Raw genomic sequence first — 18,055 nt, forward strand, 5'->3', positions numbered from 1 at the left:
TTCTACCATCTCTCAAGGACCAAGAGAGATGATCCCAAGATTGTGTCCGATGCGCTGGATGTCACTCCAACCCATGATCTAGTCCTCAAGCCTGTAGTCACCCCACCCTTCCACCTGACCTCAGCGAGGATGCTGGGAGATGACCGTGGTTTTGTTGTTCTGTTTCTCTTCGTTACAGGTTAGCCTGGCGAGGAAGATAAAGACATTTGCAACCAAGATGGTAATCACGAGTGGAAATGATGAAGACCGGGGAGGCCAAGAGAAGGAGAGCAAAGAAGAGAGCGTGCTGGCCATGCTGGGCATCATTGGGACCATCCTGAACCTGATCGTCATCATCTTCGTATACATATATACCACCCTGTGAATGGCCCCACGCAGCCTCGGCGGCCTCAAGATGGCCACGAGACACAGGTCCTGTGTGTCCACATATCGGTGACCGGACACAGCAGGGGGCCAGTGGGTTTGAAGACCACACACTGCTTCATCAATGCACCTTCGAACTTTCTAGTAGGTCACCAAATGAACCCATCCTGCTGTGAGGAGCAGACACTCTGAAGCACAATGAATCCAACAAAACTCATTCAGGCCACGAGGAACTCAGCGTCTCTGACTGGGCGCCTGACGGGATGCTGGAAAGACCAGCCTTCGGCACTAGTGGTGAGCAAACGAGTGAGGAAATGCCTCATCCTGGAGTGCTGACCACATCCCGTAATGGAAAGGAGGATGAGCCGAGCAGATGCAGCTCAGCTGCCCACCTCCTGGGACCAGCTCTAGGGGTGGTCCGCTCACAGGCATCCCATTCATCAGATGTTTCCAGCTGTTTGATACGGGAGATAACTTATTTTTCATTTTTCATTGGCTTGATGTGTGTATCTGTTCATATCAAGGTATATAAATATATATTTTTAATAAATGTGCTCTATTTTTTAGCATGAACCAAATATTTGGAGAAGCGCTTCTGGATCCATAGCCTTTCTTGGTTTTAATCGCTTTGCTCCATCAACCACAGGACATCTTTTTCTGTAGCTTTCCAGTTGTCTCAGCTCATCTCAACTCTTTTGCCTTCATGCTCTTCTCTCTCCCCATCTCTGCCCCTCCGTTTTCTCCTCTCATTCCTCTTCCCCTCTCTTCTCCCCTTCTCTCCCCTCTCTTGTCTTCCCTCCCATTCTCCTCTCCTCCTCTCCACTCCTCTCCACTTCTCTCCCATTCTCTCCTCATCTCTTGTCTAGAGGACATTTTTCTGTAATACCAGCCATGGTCTTGGCTGGTGCATGTTTCAAGATTGTCGAGCGGCTTTTCGTTGTTCTGTCAGAGATCTAAAATGATTGTGGGCATGCAGACCTTAGATGCACCCTGTCTTTCGTGAGAATTATGCATGAACAAGGGCTGAGTGACAGATCAGCTTTCCACATATTTTGAAAGGACTACCACTAAGGAAGATGAGCGTGGCCCTGCCTGCAGGTCACCCGTGGGATGGAGCAGTCAGTAGCTCACTGGCAGTGGTGCTCATTCACTCCTGTAACCATTCTTTTATCAGATTTTGATTTTTTTGTGACTGTGAGAGATGGGAATGTGTTAAGCTCAATGTGTGCCATCCCTTCTTTGGTGAGATGCCTAGGGGGTGGTCTCTTCAGAAGTCGGTGGGATGTGAATGATGGGAAACCTCCCCACTGTAAGCACGCATTCACAGTCAGTTCCTGCTGTAAAGATGCCTCTGTGACAAGTGACCCTTCAAGGGCATTCGCAGGGGACTTAACGATCTCTGTAAAGGACCCCTTGCACATTTTAAAGCTGGTTTCCACCCACATGAAGCTGTTTTCTCTCTGAGGGGGCGGTTGAATAAATACAAATTTGCCCTGCTCCCTGGCTCCCTAACATAGCCCCCAGCCTGGCTGCCATGGACGGCCTTAAGGAGAGGGTCAGTGTTCATTCCACCCCTGGCAGAAACAGCAACAGCCTGCCCCAGTGGATTCTGATGATACACACCGAGGGGGTCTCTGCCTAACCCCCTTCCTTAAATGACACCAAGAAGGAGTCATTTCTAGGGCTCCACTAAGGGACCAGTTTCTCTTATAAATCAAATACCCGTGAGCACCTGGCTCTGGCCAGAGGTGTCTCCATTTCCCCACCAGAAGGAAGGACACTTTGTACACAAGCCACCGGGGCCCTCTTAGTTGCCTGAGAGAAAGAGCCTCTCACCTGTGAAGAAACAAGGACAGCTCAGACCAGGAATCTTCCCCGAGATTACCTGGCACCCAGTGGAGTCAGGTCCTAGCCCCAGCCTGTCCAGTTCCTTATCCCAGCGAGGGAAAGGCTATTGTTTTGCGGAGGGCCAGCTCTGCATACCTCCCTACCCCTCCCCCATAACAGGAAACAACCTGAGAACTTCTTGGACACTGGCAGAATAGGACACAAAGACAGCAGGGAAAGGCTAATTAGAAATGTGAGAGCCGTCTAGGGGAGAGCGCTACCTACAGGCTGTGTGATTCGGAAAAACTGTAATTCTGGACAGTGCACAATAAAGGTGCCATGGGGAAAAACACTATCGGTGTCGTCAACTTCCTTGGGAGTGTCCGTGTCCTCGTTTTATTTAATAAAGCTTGACCATGGCTGTATTTATTTTATTTAGTTTCTTGACTTTGAGGCGGAGTCTCACGTAGCACAGGCTGGTCTTGAACCTGCTGTGTAGCTGAGAATGACCTTCAGTTCCCAATCTTTGTGCCTCCGCCTCCCCGGTACTGGGATCACGGGCGTCTGCCACCATAGCCTGAAGGAATGTGATTTTGTTAAACAGAATTCTGTCTGGCTTGAACTGGGCACGCCTCAGTGACTTTTGAGGGTGTTAATTAGGAAGGTATGGAAGAGGAGGCGGGGGGAGATATCACCTTTCATAACCTCAGCACAATATCCTGTCCATTCTTCTACCTGGCTCTGATCTACAGCCTGGAAATAAAGCTGCCCTTTGCATGGCTGACACACAGTGAGGACCATTTCTGCCCTTTGTGTGACTGACACACAGTGGGGACCATTCTTCTCATAGCTCCAGCTCCTGTGTCCACGCGTGCTGTTTAGTAGAAAATAATAACACACACTGGGCAGGCTCATAGCCATCACCTGACCTGAAGTTTGGGGCTGGGATATTGGACCCAGGGGGAGCACAACCTTCTCTTCCCATTGGTTGGGTCAGTCTAGCCCAGCCTCAGCCAGCACCCACACTCTGGTTCCAGCACCTTCCACCCGCTGTGGAACACAGACAGTCTCAAAATGTGTGTGCTCTCCCGCTCTCTCTCCAATATATCCAATATACCCACCCCCAGACTTGCCTCTAAAACCCAGGACAGAGGCGTTAGACATAACCAACACTTAGGCTCAGCGTAGGGCCCCTTTTACTAGCTGCCTTCAAGCATGAGAAAGCCTGCTCACCTCCCTCTTTCACTGTTCTCCATGGAAACAATCCATTGAGCATCCAAGCACTTCCCTAACAGCTACTTTGGAAGCCCAGGCTGATGACGATACCGCCACATCCAGAGAAGAGAAAAACTGAGAGACCAAATTGCCCATTCCTATTCTGAAAGCCCTCCTTGCATACCCTATGACCCGGCCTTGCTATACCCGGGGCCTCTGCCATGGCAAGTCCTTCAGAAAGACCACCGTGTGGTTGCGAAGATCCTCCCATTGTTATATAAGGGTTCTTGCCTCTCGTGGAAAGCAGATGGAAGGAACAGATTGCTCATATTTTGCGTTCATAAACATTTGACACAAATCTACGCGTGCTTTCCCAGAAGATGGGCTGTTTTGTCCTAAGAAATAGAATCACACAGCCTCTGTAAATTTTCTCTTAAGACTGTGGAAAGGCATGCTTCTTCCCTCTGCTTCCATGAAAGGATAGAACAGAGTCAAGAAGGGATGTCTCAATGAGAAGGCCTTTTACTAAAGATGAGCGTACCTCCCAGGGACCCTGAGAGTTGGCCTCACGTCTGAATATTCATCTCTGTCATTGGTCCTGGTCCCCTGATGGCCAGCACTACTCTATGTCCTGCCTAGCAAGTTTGGGAAACAGAGGGGCAATGACAGAATTTAAATGCTGAAAATCAGTAATACTAATAATACTAATACTAATAAAAACCACCATCTAGCTGATCAGGAGTGTAGGAATCAAAGTTAGAATAAGCACAAGGTGGAGTCAGTCCTAATTCTGGAAAGATCTAAAAATTGTTCTCCATCTGTCCTTCATTTCTCTCTTTGAGAAGGGGAGATTGCCTCCTCATGGACTGTTCACGCGGACTAGTCATGAGTGAAATCTACTGAGCTATCTGTTGTCACCTAGTCCCTGTGACTTCGAATCCAGCAGTTGACTGCAGGTACCTGCCCATAGGGATGTATTCAGGAATAAACTATCGTGGGTTTGCTGATTTCTCCTGGAGCCCACAGAGAATCAACATGCCTAACTCCACAGTCGGTTTACAAGGGGATTCACACTCACAGTTCTTGGCTTCCCATCACACCACCACCATCTTTCCCTGGGAATTATCACCCCCTCCCCTTCCCATCGATGGAATTCATTATCCCGGTTACCGAGGCCCTCATCTGACCATGCCAGGCCCGTTCTGTCTTTGAGTTTTGTCTTTGGTTCTGAAGAGTTCGCTTCGGTGTTTTTAGCACTAAAGACTCCACAGCAGGACTTTGGGCTCTGAACTTCTGAGGTCGTCTCAGTATTGAAGTGTCCTATGATGTGATATTGGTTCAGCCACCCAAACTCTCAACTGTCACCTTTTTCTACAGAAAAGTTGGTGGATGTCTGAGCAGTAAATGGATATAGAGAGCCTGTCTAGTCCTCCTCACTCAGGACATTCCCTCTTTTTTCTGAATACCAAAAACATGACCAAGAAACAGAAATACAATATGTGAAGACAAATCTGAATTTAAGTTCTGGCTCTAACGTTTATTGACTATTGACCTTGGACCAAATCCTCAATGTTTCTGAACCTTCATTTCCTCAATGTTATATGAATTACATTTCAATATAAAATCATTTGGAAGCAAAGAAATGTATGCTTTAACTTGCCATTAATTAAGTGATTAAAAATTGATGATAGAGAGATGTATCAGCTCTGTTCATACTAAGGGATAATATTAGGTTCAGTTCAGATTCAATATTGTTGCAAAATCTTTTTCCTGTCGAAGCGGAACCAGGGATGGTGTCCAGGTTACCCGATTGAAAACACCTAGTGTGAAGATGATGGAGGTGGATGATGGAGGCGGATGATAGAGTGTGAAGATAATGCAGGTAGCGACATGTTGAAGCCCAAGTAGAGGGAGCTCTCCAGTAGAGACTTGGAGTTTGTGCTCTATCTTTTACTGACTAAGGAAACAAACAGAGAGAGAAATGGTTGTGGGGAAGGCAGAGGTATGAGTATCCTGACTCATATGGCTGTGTGGGAAGTGCTGGGAACCCTCTGTAGAGATGGACCCTGCTGTGCGCCTCACCCTCTTGTTCCTGGTAAACATCAGAAGCAATTCTGTGAGGTGGAAGGAGAAAACAGAGACGTGCTTCCAGAGCTCCATGGCAGGGTTCAGGGCCCCTACATTTATCTGTCTGTCTGTCTATCTATCTATCTATCTATCTATCTATCTATCTATACACACACACACACACACAAACACACACACGCGCGCACACACACGCACACACACACACACTCTATCTATCTATCTATCTATACACACACACATGCACGCACACACACGCACACACACACACACACACGCACGCACACACACACACGCACACACACACACACTATCTATCTATCTATCTATCTATCTATACACACAACACACACACACACGCACACACACGCACGCACACACACGCACGCACACGCACGCACACACGCACACACGCACGCGCACACACACCCACGCGCCCACACACACATGTGCCATGGCACCTGTGTGAAGGTCAGGGAATGACTTGTGGGGAGTCCGTTTTCACCTTCCACCTTGTGGTTTCTGGGGATCAAAGTCGGGTCATCAGACTTGGAGAGCACCATTACCTGCTGAGCTATCTCAATGTCCTTGCCTGGTCACTAGAATCACAGCACACTCTGGGTCTCTGGGTGCAGTAGAAACAACACCAACAGGGTGTAAAGGCCTCCAGATAGCAAAGTAGTTGGGAATAACTATCAGCTCATTACACAATATTACCCTGATACAAAAGTCAAATAATGATTTTTTTTTCCCAAGGGCACCAATGGCTATCCTGGGCATAGATACAAAAGTCACTTTAAAATTAGCAAACACAATCTGCAATGTAATATAGTATGACAAAATGAGGTCTCGCTCAGAAACGCAAGGCTAATTTATCAATTGAAGGGGGGCTTCTGTAGTCCACTGCATTCAGAATAAAGAAGGAGAGCGAGAAAGGGGCTGCTGTCGTCCACCGCATTCAGACTACGGAAGGAGAGCGAGAAAGGGGCTGCTGTCATCCACCGCATTCAGACTACGGAAGGAGAGCGAGGTCGACACGAGAGGTGCAGAAAAGAAGCTGAAGGAGTCTGATGTTCACTTAGGGCTTCTAAAACTCATATCAGATCTCCTCGTAATGGGACAGTTTAAACACCCCAAGTCATATCTACGAGGAGAAGGTGTACTTAAACACTCTCTTAATGGTAAAAATTTAAATTCTTTCTCTCTCAAAGCTGGAAGCAAAATATCAATATAAAATTATGAGTTGACTAGGAATAAATTATTAAAATATGAATAAGTGAATGAAAATGGCAGACCTTTGCTAAGGAAGATTCTGAAAGATCCAGGCAAGAGAGGACACTCCAGATCTTCAGATGAAAAGACTTGCTACTGTTAAGATTCAGTTTTCCCTACATTTGATCCATGAATTCAGCAAAATCCCTTTCAAACATCAGCTGTCCTTTTGGGTTGACATTGACAAGACAATTTGGAAATGTATGTGGGAATTCCAGCACAACCAAGCAGTGTTTAAAAAGAACAAAGTCTCAGGACCCACTTCACTTAATTTCATGACTCACTTTAAAGCAACAACGAACAAGGTGTTTGGGGCTTGGTGGGAAGAAAAAGAGATCAATGAAACAGAATAGGAGCATCCAAAAATAAACTCATATCTAATAGAACAGTGGATTTTCATGAAGGTCCCAGGGCAATCTGGTGGCAAACTGAGAATCTTTTCAACAAACAATGTGGAAGCCATTGAGGAAAATGGTTGAGTCTGTGTGAACCTGGTCCCCTTCCTCTCACCGGTACAGAATTGATACAAACACCATGTTAAAGGTAAGTAAATCAATAAGAAAACGCAAGGAAGCATCCATCCGACCTGGGGGTAGGAAAAGATTTCCTCCATAAGACACAGAAAACGCTCACTGTAAAACGCCAGTTGATAATCTAGACTTCATTAAACTCAACTTCAGTTCACTCAGGCTGGAGGTGTAGCTCAGAAGTAGAGCAGTTGCTGGCACACTGGAGGCCCTGGATTTGACTCTCAGACCTAAGAAGGAAGAAGAAAAGATGAGAAGATGAGAAGGAAGGAGAGGAGGGGGAGCAAGAGAGGGGGAGGAGGGAGGGAAGAGAGGAAGAAGGGGAGGAGGAAGAGGAGGGAGGCTGGGAGGGGAAGAAGGGGGAGAGGAGAAGTTCTTCTTTTTTTAAAGATATATTTATTTATTATACATACAGTGTTATGTCTGCCTGCAGGCCAGAAGAAGGCATCAGATCTCATTACAGATGAGTGTGAGCCACCATGTGGGTGCTGGGAATTGAACTCAGGGCCTCTGGAAGAACAGCTAGTGCTCTTAACCACTGAGCCATCTCTCCAGCCCTGAGAAATTCTTATACTTATCAAAACCATCATTAGAAAACTGAATAATCAAGACATGAACGGAAAAAATTGCAACACATCCATCTAACAGAGGACCTGTAATCAGAATATAAAAAGACCACATACAAATCAGTAATGAGAATAATATGGCCCAGTTTTTTCATAAGCAAAAGACAGGAACAAATACTGAACAAGGAAAGTCCTACAAATGACGAACGATCGAGTGTAAGCACCTTTCATGGTCAGGCAAACGCCAGCTGCACACTCACCTAAATAAAGACAGTTGCATCTTGTTTGTGACTTCCAAATCCCTTCAGAATCTTTGCTGTGTCACCGAGAGCTCAAGGCTTAACAATTCCATAGGACCTCGTGCATATCTTCTCTGTGTGCCCTGTCATGCATGTTTAAAACAGTCCAATAATGAAATCTGCATGCTTCAAAGAAAAGGGAGCTTTCCACATCTCAAACTTATTTTTCCCCATTAGCCATGTTCTTTGGGGTCTGGGTGTCACAGACAAAGCTCACACTAAGAACACGTCTTCGGCGGTTGGGAAAATGACTCAAATATAAGTGCCTGAATTTTGGATTCCCGGGACCCGTGTAAAAACCATACATGGCAACACATATGTGAGCCCATCACCAATAAAGACAGAGACAGGAGTATCCTTGGAGCTCATTGGCCAGCTGATCTAGCTGAATTGGTGAGTTCCTGGTTCACTGAGAGACCCTGTCTCAAAAAATAAGGTAGAACACAATTAAGAAATATGCCAGATGTCAACCAGTGACCACCATATGCACATGTGCACACATCAGACAAGGACATACATAACACACACACACACACACACACACACACACACACACACATGCACACATGCACACACACGCACACATAGAGAATCCACCTCTGTCTTTGGGGTTTTGGTCTATAATGTGGTTAACTCAGTTAAGTGAGATTCAATATTCCTGGTAGCTTTTCCTGCTAGAAACAGCTAAAATATATGTGAAGGTTAACTGTGAATGACATAAATGTGTTTCACAAAACTCAAGGTAAATGAATGTGTTCCTAACTCAATATCCCTTTAGGCAGATACAAAAAAAAAAGGATTTCAGACACTTCAGCATCACCTGACACAAATAATTTAACATCAGCATCCCTGTCTCTCACAATGCATGAATCTGTGAATTTTGTGCAGACCTCTTTGGCATCCCCCAGCCCATCCCTGGAGTTTTACAGCCAGGAAGCCAAGCTCAGAAAAAGTCATCAGGCTAGAGGTCCATCCCCATGAGGACCACTCGATTCACTAATGCCACTGCATGTGGGGAGTTGTAGGCCTCAACTCCCGGTGCTGCTTCTGGTACAGTCACCTGGGCAGAGGACACAGCTGCCAGCTAATCGGAAGAAGGACTCCACACACTGTCCTGACCTCCCTTGGAAGAATGGCCCTCTAGCCTGCCAGGTAGGATGTTGACTTTCTCTGTCAACAGCTGGCCACTGGGTTTTTCTGCCCTGGGAATCTGGTCCAAATGGAGAGTTTTTATTGGCCTTGTAAGGCTGCCATGTAGGCTGTCTGGTTATAAACAAGCATTTCTCTTCCCAAACCCAGATTTGTATAAACTCCTCCAAATGTCTGCCCACGAGCCATGATTCCAAATGAAGCACAGCCTGCCCCCACGGGACTGTGTAACCTACCAGACACAGCAAGGAGGGACCTGGGGAGAGCGCTTGGACAAGGTGTCTGGGTGAAAGCCAGGGGCAGAAGGAAGGGGCCGCAACTTAACAAGAGATTACATGGCTCTGAATAAGAGCTAGACCCCAGAGTTCAGCTGTGTTCAAATAACATCTTTGCCACTTATGAGCAGGAGACCTTTGGGCCTTACACAGCCTCTCCGTGACACATCCACCCAGGGTCTCTCTGATGCTCTCATCGCTCAGGCTGGAGCTGTCGCACAGTAGGTCCACAGTAAGCACATACTGGATCGGATTGATTTGAAACTGTGCTCCACAGAGAACCGCTGCCACCAGACATAAGCCACTTTCCTTTCTTCACTAGTAGTTAGCCTTTGGAGGAAGGAGAAGAGGCAGAAATGGAGTTGCGCAAGTCCAAAGCCACACACAGTCCTCTGCTAAGGGTTCATAAAGAGGCTCAGCACTATTTCCTTCCTGGTTGAACTTCATTTCAGTTAGTAAAGCTCATGTTCAAAAATAGATAGTAATCAGATGTGCCACATGTTACATCTCACTACCTGCAATGCTTCGGTGGAAGTAACTTGGGTCAGGGCTCATGCTACACCCCGTTAAAGCTGAGAGAGCCTGGGAAGCAAGAATGATTGTGCTTATCTGCATCGCCCTGGCATCCGACAGTGCCTTTTCTCTGTCCCAGGGAAGGCAGAGAAAATGCTATGTGGTTATGATGATGGTGATGGTGACGGTGGTAGTGATGGTGGTGGCGGTGATAGCAGGAGTCACAAGGATGGTGGCAGTGATGATCGTGGTGGTGATGCTGGTGACAGTAGTGGTTGTGGTTGTGTTGATATTGGTAGTGGTGGTGGTAGTGATGGTGATGATGGTAGTGATGGTGGGGGTGGTGACAGCAGTGATGATGGCAGTTGTGGTGGTGACGGTCATGGCAATGGTTCATAGAGAGGACCATATGAACTATTTTTAAGACCCAAGAGGGACTCTACAGCATTTTCCAATTCCCTTGGTGTAAATGTTCAATGTGTACATCAATAACCAAAGGACCTCTTTTAGGAATCCAAGGGGGAAGAGTGCCTTTAGCATCAGGGATTATAGAACTGATTGTTGATACCATGTGAAGAAGAGAAGAAGGGTAGCCTCCCCTGACACAGAAGGGGATAAACACAATGACAAAGAGAACAGAGGAATCCACAGAGTGTCTGATGGGTGAAGAAAGCAGTCCTGAGTGAGAACAGGAGGCACAGGAAGCTGTCACTGGACATTAACGATAAGCCCTGCTCTGCTCAATTGGAAAGGGAGACCCAGAGAGGACATCTAATTGTGACTGTGGCAGGAGCTGTGGTCTTGGAACACAATGCCAACTAAAGTGTGTAAGACCTACAGACATAAAAATAACCCAGCCCATGGATGCAGACTCATTCAAGGCTCAGGAAGAGCTAAAAAGCCCCAGAGTAAGACTAGCAAGGGTAGAAATCCTCATGGGAGGCATGTTGACCAGCACTCTGCTGTAGCACGAATCTTAGAGAGTCTTATTAATAAAATCAAACCCGGGGCCAGTTATTGGGGTGAAATGCTGGTCAGAGAGACAGAACAAGCCACAGCTAACCTCACCTGGCCAACTTCTCAGCTGATCTTGTTTCCCCAGACTGGAAGTCTCTGTGTCCTCATATCCGAATGGCTCTCAGCTGAACTGTGCTGCTAGAAAGCCTGAACTCCTGAACGCTTAACCAGGCAAATGCTTCTAGTTTCTGGTCCTCACGCCTTATAAACCTTTCTGCTTTCTACCACCACTCCCTGGGATTAAAGGCTCGCTTTCCGGGATTAAAGGTGTGAGTCACCATGCCTGGCCGTTTCCAATGTGGCCTTGAACTCACAGAGATCCAGAGGGATTTCTACCTCTGGAGTGCTAGGATTAAAGGTGTGAGTGCCACCATTTTCTAGCCTTTGTATCTAGTGGCTGTTCTGTCTCTGACCCCAGGTAAGTTTATTAGGGTGCACACTATTTTGGGGAACACAATACCACCACACTCTGCAATCTGTCAGAGAGCCCTCTGCACGTTATCTGAGCAGAAAGAGGATGCAGAGCCCCCTGCATTTGAGGGTCTTGATTCAGGTAAACAGCCAGGGACCCGGGGTCAGTTTCCTTGTGAAAGACAGTAGAACTGACCTCTCTGCCATATAAGACTCAATTTGAAGAAGTCATCATCTCTGCAGAATGGGCCCTCACCGGACACTGAATTCACCAGGGGCTGCATCCCGGCTTCCTGGCCTCCAGAACTATGAAGACTAAGTGTCTATTGCCCTCTTCTTTGTCTTAGGAGCTGGACAGAGTGCACACAAACTTGCCTCTTGTGTCACTTTTGGCCATCTTCGGGTGCTTAAAATTCTGATGACGCCCCCTGCTGCACCCACAGAAACATACACCAGTTCCCATCCAGTTTCCACAGACCTCCCCGCCATTAGCCCTCCTCGGAGACCGCAGGACACACTGATTCATTTATTCATCCATCCACCATGTGTGAAGCGGCCACTCTGCCCCGAGCACCGTGTGCAGCTGGAGACGTCAGAGATGTTTGTCACATGTTGGCTCACCATGAGAAGCTAGGGTGTGGTGGAGCTGTGGAAACAGATTTGGAAGTAGCCCAATACCCAAGATGTACCTAGGACAAGATGGAAACTAACGGAAGCCTTCTTGGAAGAGGATCTCCTTGAATAACGGGTAGGCTTTGGTCATGGGATCCTAGGAGGAAGATGTAGGTGGTAGTGGCAGGGCCGGGGAGAGAGAGGAGGGGACAGGTGCCCATGCCAAGACACAGACTCTTATAGCTTTCTGCTGTCCAGTGACTCTAAGTTGTCTCAAAACCTAATGTTTTCAGGATTTTACTTCATAGTGTTCTCACTGTGTGGACATTTAAAGCCCAGGCTCACCTGAGTCTTCCAGCTTGGGGAAGAGTAGGCTGACCTTCATTGCTAGTGTTCATAAATGTGCCTTAATCTCGACAGCCAGCCTCAACCTCTGAACAGCTTTATGAAGCATGGTATGGGCCCTTGCCGACTCCCTAAAATATTTAGCTGTCAAAGGTACAGCAGGCTCACCACGAGGCTGCAGATCGGGGCTCACACTGGCTCCCTTCTCTGTCGAGAGCCTCTTAAAACCTACTCTTTTGTTGGAAATCAAATATTAATGGAAAGAGTGAATAATTTACTGCGAGTGCCCGATGAGCTCAGAGGAAATCCCCGGGGACATTTCGGTGCACCAGAGACTCCATAAGCCTGGCTCTTTGTGCCAAGCAAAAAAGGAGAGGGTCTGGTGCCAAGGTGGGCTCTGAATCCAGTCTCACGCCTCACTGTGCCCAGTGTCACTGTCTGGACCGGCCCCTCTGCTCATGCTCTGACAGGCTGGATCACGTGATCTGCGGTGACCGACACACGGGGCCTCTAACTTCCACCAGTGGGAAGCCCATTTTCTTAGTCTGCTTTCTACTGCTGTGAGAAAAACACTACCCAAAAGCAACTTGGTGAGGAAAGGGTTTATTTCACTTTATAGCTCGCAGTCCATCACCGAGGAAAGTCAGGGAAGGAACTGAAGTAGAGGCCATAGAGAAATGCCACTTAGTTTGCTCCTCAAGCTTTGCTCAGCCTGCTTTCTTAAACCACCCTGGAGCCACCTACCTAGGGAGTGGCCCCGCCCACAGTGGGCTGGACCCTCCCCGTCAACCATCAATCAAGAAAATGCTCCACAGGCTTGCCCACAGGCACACACAAGACAGACTGTTCTCCAAGCTTCCCCACAGATTTGGTTCCTCAAGGAAAGACAGAACCCTGAATCCCCAGGTGATCTTCTTCTGTCCACGTGTCTTGCCTGTATCAGAATAACAGAAACACAGGCAAGATCTCTGGGGCTCGGGAAGCATGAAGAAGATGAGAAGCGGTTGAAAGCCAAGCTTCTGAGGAAGAGCCAATGATGGCAATTCATTTGTTCATCCATTCCTTAATGTATTCATTCAACAAATGCTTGAATGTCTGGTGTCTGCTGTATGCTGGCAGGGCTGTGTCAGAGAACAGAATAAACACATAGTCCATTCTCATGGGAGGCCATGTCTGTGAAGACAAGTTCAGGGGAGCAGCCACAGAGGCCAGATCAGGGCTCCAGAAAAGCCAACATTGCCCTCCTCTTCGGCTCCAACAGATAAAGGTATATCCATCCAGGGGTGGCTGTGGTAAAAACTAGAGTTATCTTCCCAGGGCGACTTGAAGCATTATGACCTAACTCAGCAGGCAAGGAATTTGTGACCAAGAGGTTGTACTTAGTCTTAACTTCCCTGCTTACTGTGTGACAAAACCCAGGTTTCTTCATGCCCATATCACTGGGTGTGATTTAATATTAAATTAAAATTTGATTTTACTTATTAAAAGTTTGTTAAATAAAAATCACATCTAGGAAGTGTCACGTATAATAAGGTCCTCTGTAGATTTTAGTCTCGCTATTGTAAGATAAGCATTTAAACCAATGCTGGTTAACTACCTACGTACCACAACAGCAACTGAAGGAAACTTCCGGTAAGAGTCTCCTCCATCGTGCCCTACCCCAGTTTCTCACACAGTGGAAGTATGCCAAGAAGGCAACAATGGGGAAGGCTCATTTCTAACACTGTGGAAAGCCCGTCACTGAAACGGGAAGCCTCACAGTGAGACTAATAATGAAAGGCATATCGGCAGCATCGCAGCAGCAGGACCATATTAAACAGCCAGGGGCAGAGTGCTATGCTGGTGAGGCATCCGGTGGCCAGAGGCAGGGTGCTTGACTTCAATCCCAGCTAAGTAGACCTTAGGTAGGGTACCCATATTCTCCAGGCTTCCTGATCCTTAAACAGAGGCACAATTGACCTGCCTCGTAGTGTTGGGATTATTAAATTAATTGTCACTGACTTGATGGTAAAGACACAACAGTAGCCACATGCGACTCCAAATTCTATTCACTAGGTCAGAAAGGCACAGAGCGAGTATCTGGGAAATGTCATCTCTTAGCTCAGTAGTGTGGGCCTTCCTGCACAACTCTTGAGCAACACATAGTCATGTATTCCTTATATGCTGTTATTGCTAAATACCCAAACAGTGGGGAGCGAGCAGTGACTAGCACAAAGGGCGCCTGTGCCAGTTCTCATGCGACCCCCTACACATTCCGTTCTGACTCGTTAAACTACAGAGCGGGTTGTCCTTCACCTTTGCTTCACCTGTCAGGTGCAGACGGAATGCACAGCTGATTTTGACGTAAACCTGCCTGGATCCTGAGTGCTGTTACCTGAATGGTTTGGATGGAGGCTGTCACCATTCAAGAAAACAAGGCGAGGAGCTCCTCATCCTTTTCTGTTCCAAGTTCTGTGTGCTCCCGGTTTAAAAGCCTTTAGCTGCAGTGGCCTTCTGACAGGAAATGCCACTGTCCCCAAAGGAAGCAGAGAACCACACAGAATGGTTCTAGTTACAAACTGCCGGGTATTCAGAAAGGAAGTGTAGGGACAGCACCGCCCCCATACCTCTGATCTAGCATCGTCAGCCCCCGCTGGCATCTCACATTCCCCATCCGAAGCCTCCTCTCTATCTCTGCTTATTGGGCTGACTCCTAGTTTTGTGCTGTGTGGTATGGCACTGGGTTAGTTCCCCAATGTGTCAGCTGCTTGTCTTGCTGCCATGAAAACTGTAGCGAACGTCAGCTGCTTAAGATCTGGGGAGATGGCTTAGTGGGTAGGAGAGCCTGCTCTTCAAGCACGGGGACCTGAGTTCAAATCCCCGTAACCTATATCAAAAGCCAGGTGTGGTCATGCACCTGTAACCCCAGAATTGTTGGGGGGACCGGAAACAGGAGGATATCGAGGGCTTGCTGACCACCAACCTCGCCCACCAAAATTTAGTGAGAGGCCATTTCTCAAGAGAATAAAATGGAGAGTGATACCTGACATGATGTGTGGAAAGAACATTGTCATCTGACCTTCACACATGGACACACATCCATGTACATATATACCGCATGCACACACTCATGCACATGCATAAGAGTAAGCAAATGTAATTGAAGAAAGAAGAGTTTATGTGCGTCACAGTTCAAGGGCACAGTCCATCATGGCAGGGAAAACATGGCGGCAGGAGCCTGAGGCACTGGTCACATGCCCTCCACAGATAGGACTCAGAAAGATAAAGCTGCTGTTCAGTTTGCTTTCTTCTTTTCATTCAGCCCAGTACTCTACCTCATGGCATGGCTCTCCCTATTTTGGGAATAAGTCTTCCACCTCAGTTAATGTCATCTAGAAGATCCCTCACAGTCATGCACAGAGGGTTGTTTCCATGGTGATCCTAAGACACCACAACAACCCAAACTATCATACCACCTCTGAACCCATCTCCGCTCCCTTGGTTTGGTAACTGTGATTTGGACCCTTCCTGCCTCTGCATAAGGTTGTGAGAGACCAAGGACATATTTGACATGTTTTGATAAACTGTAAAGTTCTCTTGTAGTTCATATATTTCTCTCACAGCCTCAAGGAACAAAGAGCCATCAGAAGGCCCATTTCGGGGTCTACTGAGATCCATCAACTAACAAAAAGCACAAAGATTTCTTTCAACCCCCAGCCCTCCTCAGATGCCGCTGCTACCATACATGTGTTCCCTGGGTTGGCTTTCTCCAACCAGCCCTCCTGTGAGCCATTCCCCTCCAGAGAAACTGCCATCCAAAGGATGTGGTCTCCAAAGTTTAGATGCTCAAGTCAGCCCATCGAGAGTTTTGAAGTTAGGAACAGTATGCACATATCACTACCATTGATCATCTGGACTTGCCCATTCCTCTCCCTCAGAGGATTGTTGGTAGGACCTGTCAGGCCTCTGGTGTCCCAGCTCCTGCAAGAAATGGGCACACTGTTCATGTTTCCAATGCACAATAGTTAAACTGAATTCATCTGAATTAGAAGCAAAACTGCCTTCCTGTCCAAAGGCACTTACTAGCCTAGCCCACAAGCCTGTGGAAAGCAGCTGCACAGAGAGAAATGAACAACCCCCTACACACACACACACACACACACACACACACACACACACACACACACACACTTCCGGAAGAGGCAGCTGAGACTGCTCAGTCTAAAAAGAAATTAATTCCACCCAGAAATAAATCCCCAATGAACTTGCCCAGGAGACTGTTAGCAATCCTGGTTACCCCCAGGCAGGAGGTTCTCCCTGCAAAGGCTGGGTTGACTCACGGCTCAAATCTCCTCCCCTCACAGCAGTTTGCCTGAGCCTGAGGCATGGCCGGCAATTACAGGAGGCTAAATATTTCAGCAGCGCAGAGGGGGCTTCTCAACAGCCAACAGGAAGCCATTTTTCTGTCTTCTAAACTGTTTATTAAAATACAGAGTTAAACCTAGCCAGGGAATACATTCCCTACCTCTGCCTGCAATTAACCAGCTATTGCAATGCTGAAGTTTCTTCCGCCTTCGAAAAAGCTCTGTGCACTGTTTGGCAGAATGCTTTTCTTTGGGAATCCTGAAAGTCCCCAACACGGAAGCAACTCAACTCGATTCTGATCCCGGTCTGCCAGGAGCTCTGCAAGAGACTTCCTGTCTCTGAGATGCTTCTCTGCTCTCTGAACTTCAAGGTCAATAGCCTGGCAGAGCAATGCCTGCCTGCATAGCACAGGGACATTTTTTTGTGAAGGATGAGCTGGAAGTGAGACCACAGGGCAATCACAAATGGCTGCTGTGACCAAAAGTCTTCTCCTCCATTCTCTGTAAGTCCCTGTGCTGCTCAGGCTCTGAAAGCCCTGGAGAGCAGGACGTACAGCCTGCCCAGTGACAGAGCGTGAATCTTGATTGCTATGTGTCACTATGGTAAAACTAGTCCCCGTCCACGGCTGATTTAAGAAAGGACATTCTGCACAACTGAATGGTTGATGAGACAGGAGGGCAAACCTTCTGGGAGCTTCCGGAAGATGTGTCACCATTTCCAAGAGACACCTTGAGAATTCAGTCGGTATTTTATACTCTTGAATGTTGGTATCTGTGATGGTCGATGATAATTATCACCTTGATATGATGTAGGTGGGTTGGGCTCGGGGCATGTCTGGGAGGGACTATTTTCATTAGGTAAATTGTGGTGGAACTGTTCCCTGGGCAGGGAATCCTGGACTATAGCAAATGGAAAAAGGAAGCTGAGCTGGAAATCACATCATCATCTCTCTGTGCTCCTGGCTGTGGGTGTGATGTGACCAGCTGCTTCAAACTCTAGTATTTTCACAGAAGCAGGAAACAAACCTAAGACAGTATCTCTCTATGACATCAGGAAGTATGGCAGCCACCCTGTCACCATGAAAGGCTGAACCCAAGAACAAAAGCTCTCTCACAGTGTTTTAATGAGCGAAAGATGGGAAGTACCTGGGAGCTTGATGTGATAATATGAGCCTTTTAGCTAACCACCCTGTTTCTCTTGATCTACTGGAATTTCTAATAATGAAAATGATTGAT

General features: G+C 47.3%; 1 long non-coding RNA gene across 1 annotated transcript in view; it reads left to right on the forward strand.

Moving 5' to 3' along the window:
- The window catches only part of LOC128110896 (uncharacterized), a 47,566-nt gene extending 45,024 nt beyond the window's left edge, over positions 1–2,542 (forward strand). The window contains exon 3 of the long non-coding RNA XR_008218365.1: positions 179–2,542. This is a non-coding gene — a long non-coding RNA (uncharacterized LOC128110896). The remainder of the gene's footprint in view (positions 1–178) is intronic.
- The last annotated feature ends 15,513 nt before the right edge of the window (positions 2,543–18,055 follow it).

This window comes from Peromyscus californicus, unplaced genomic scaffold (genome assembly GCF_007827085.1).
Source record: "Peromyscus californicus insignis strain IS unplaced genomic scaffold, ASM782708v3 Scaffold_15__1_contigs__length_86483966, whole genome shotgun sequence".
NCBI lineage: Eukaryota > Metazoa > Chordata > Mammalia > Rodentia > Cricetidae > Peromyscus > Peromyscus californicus.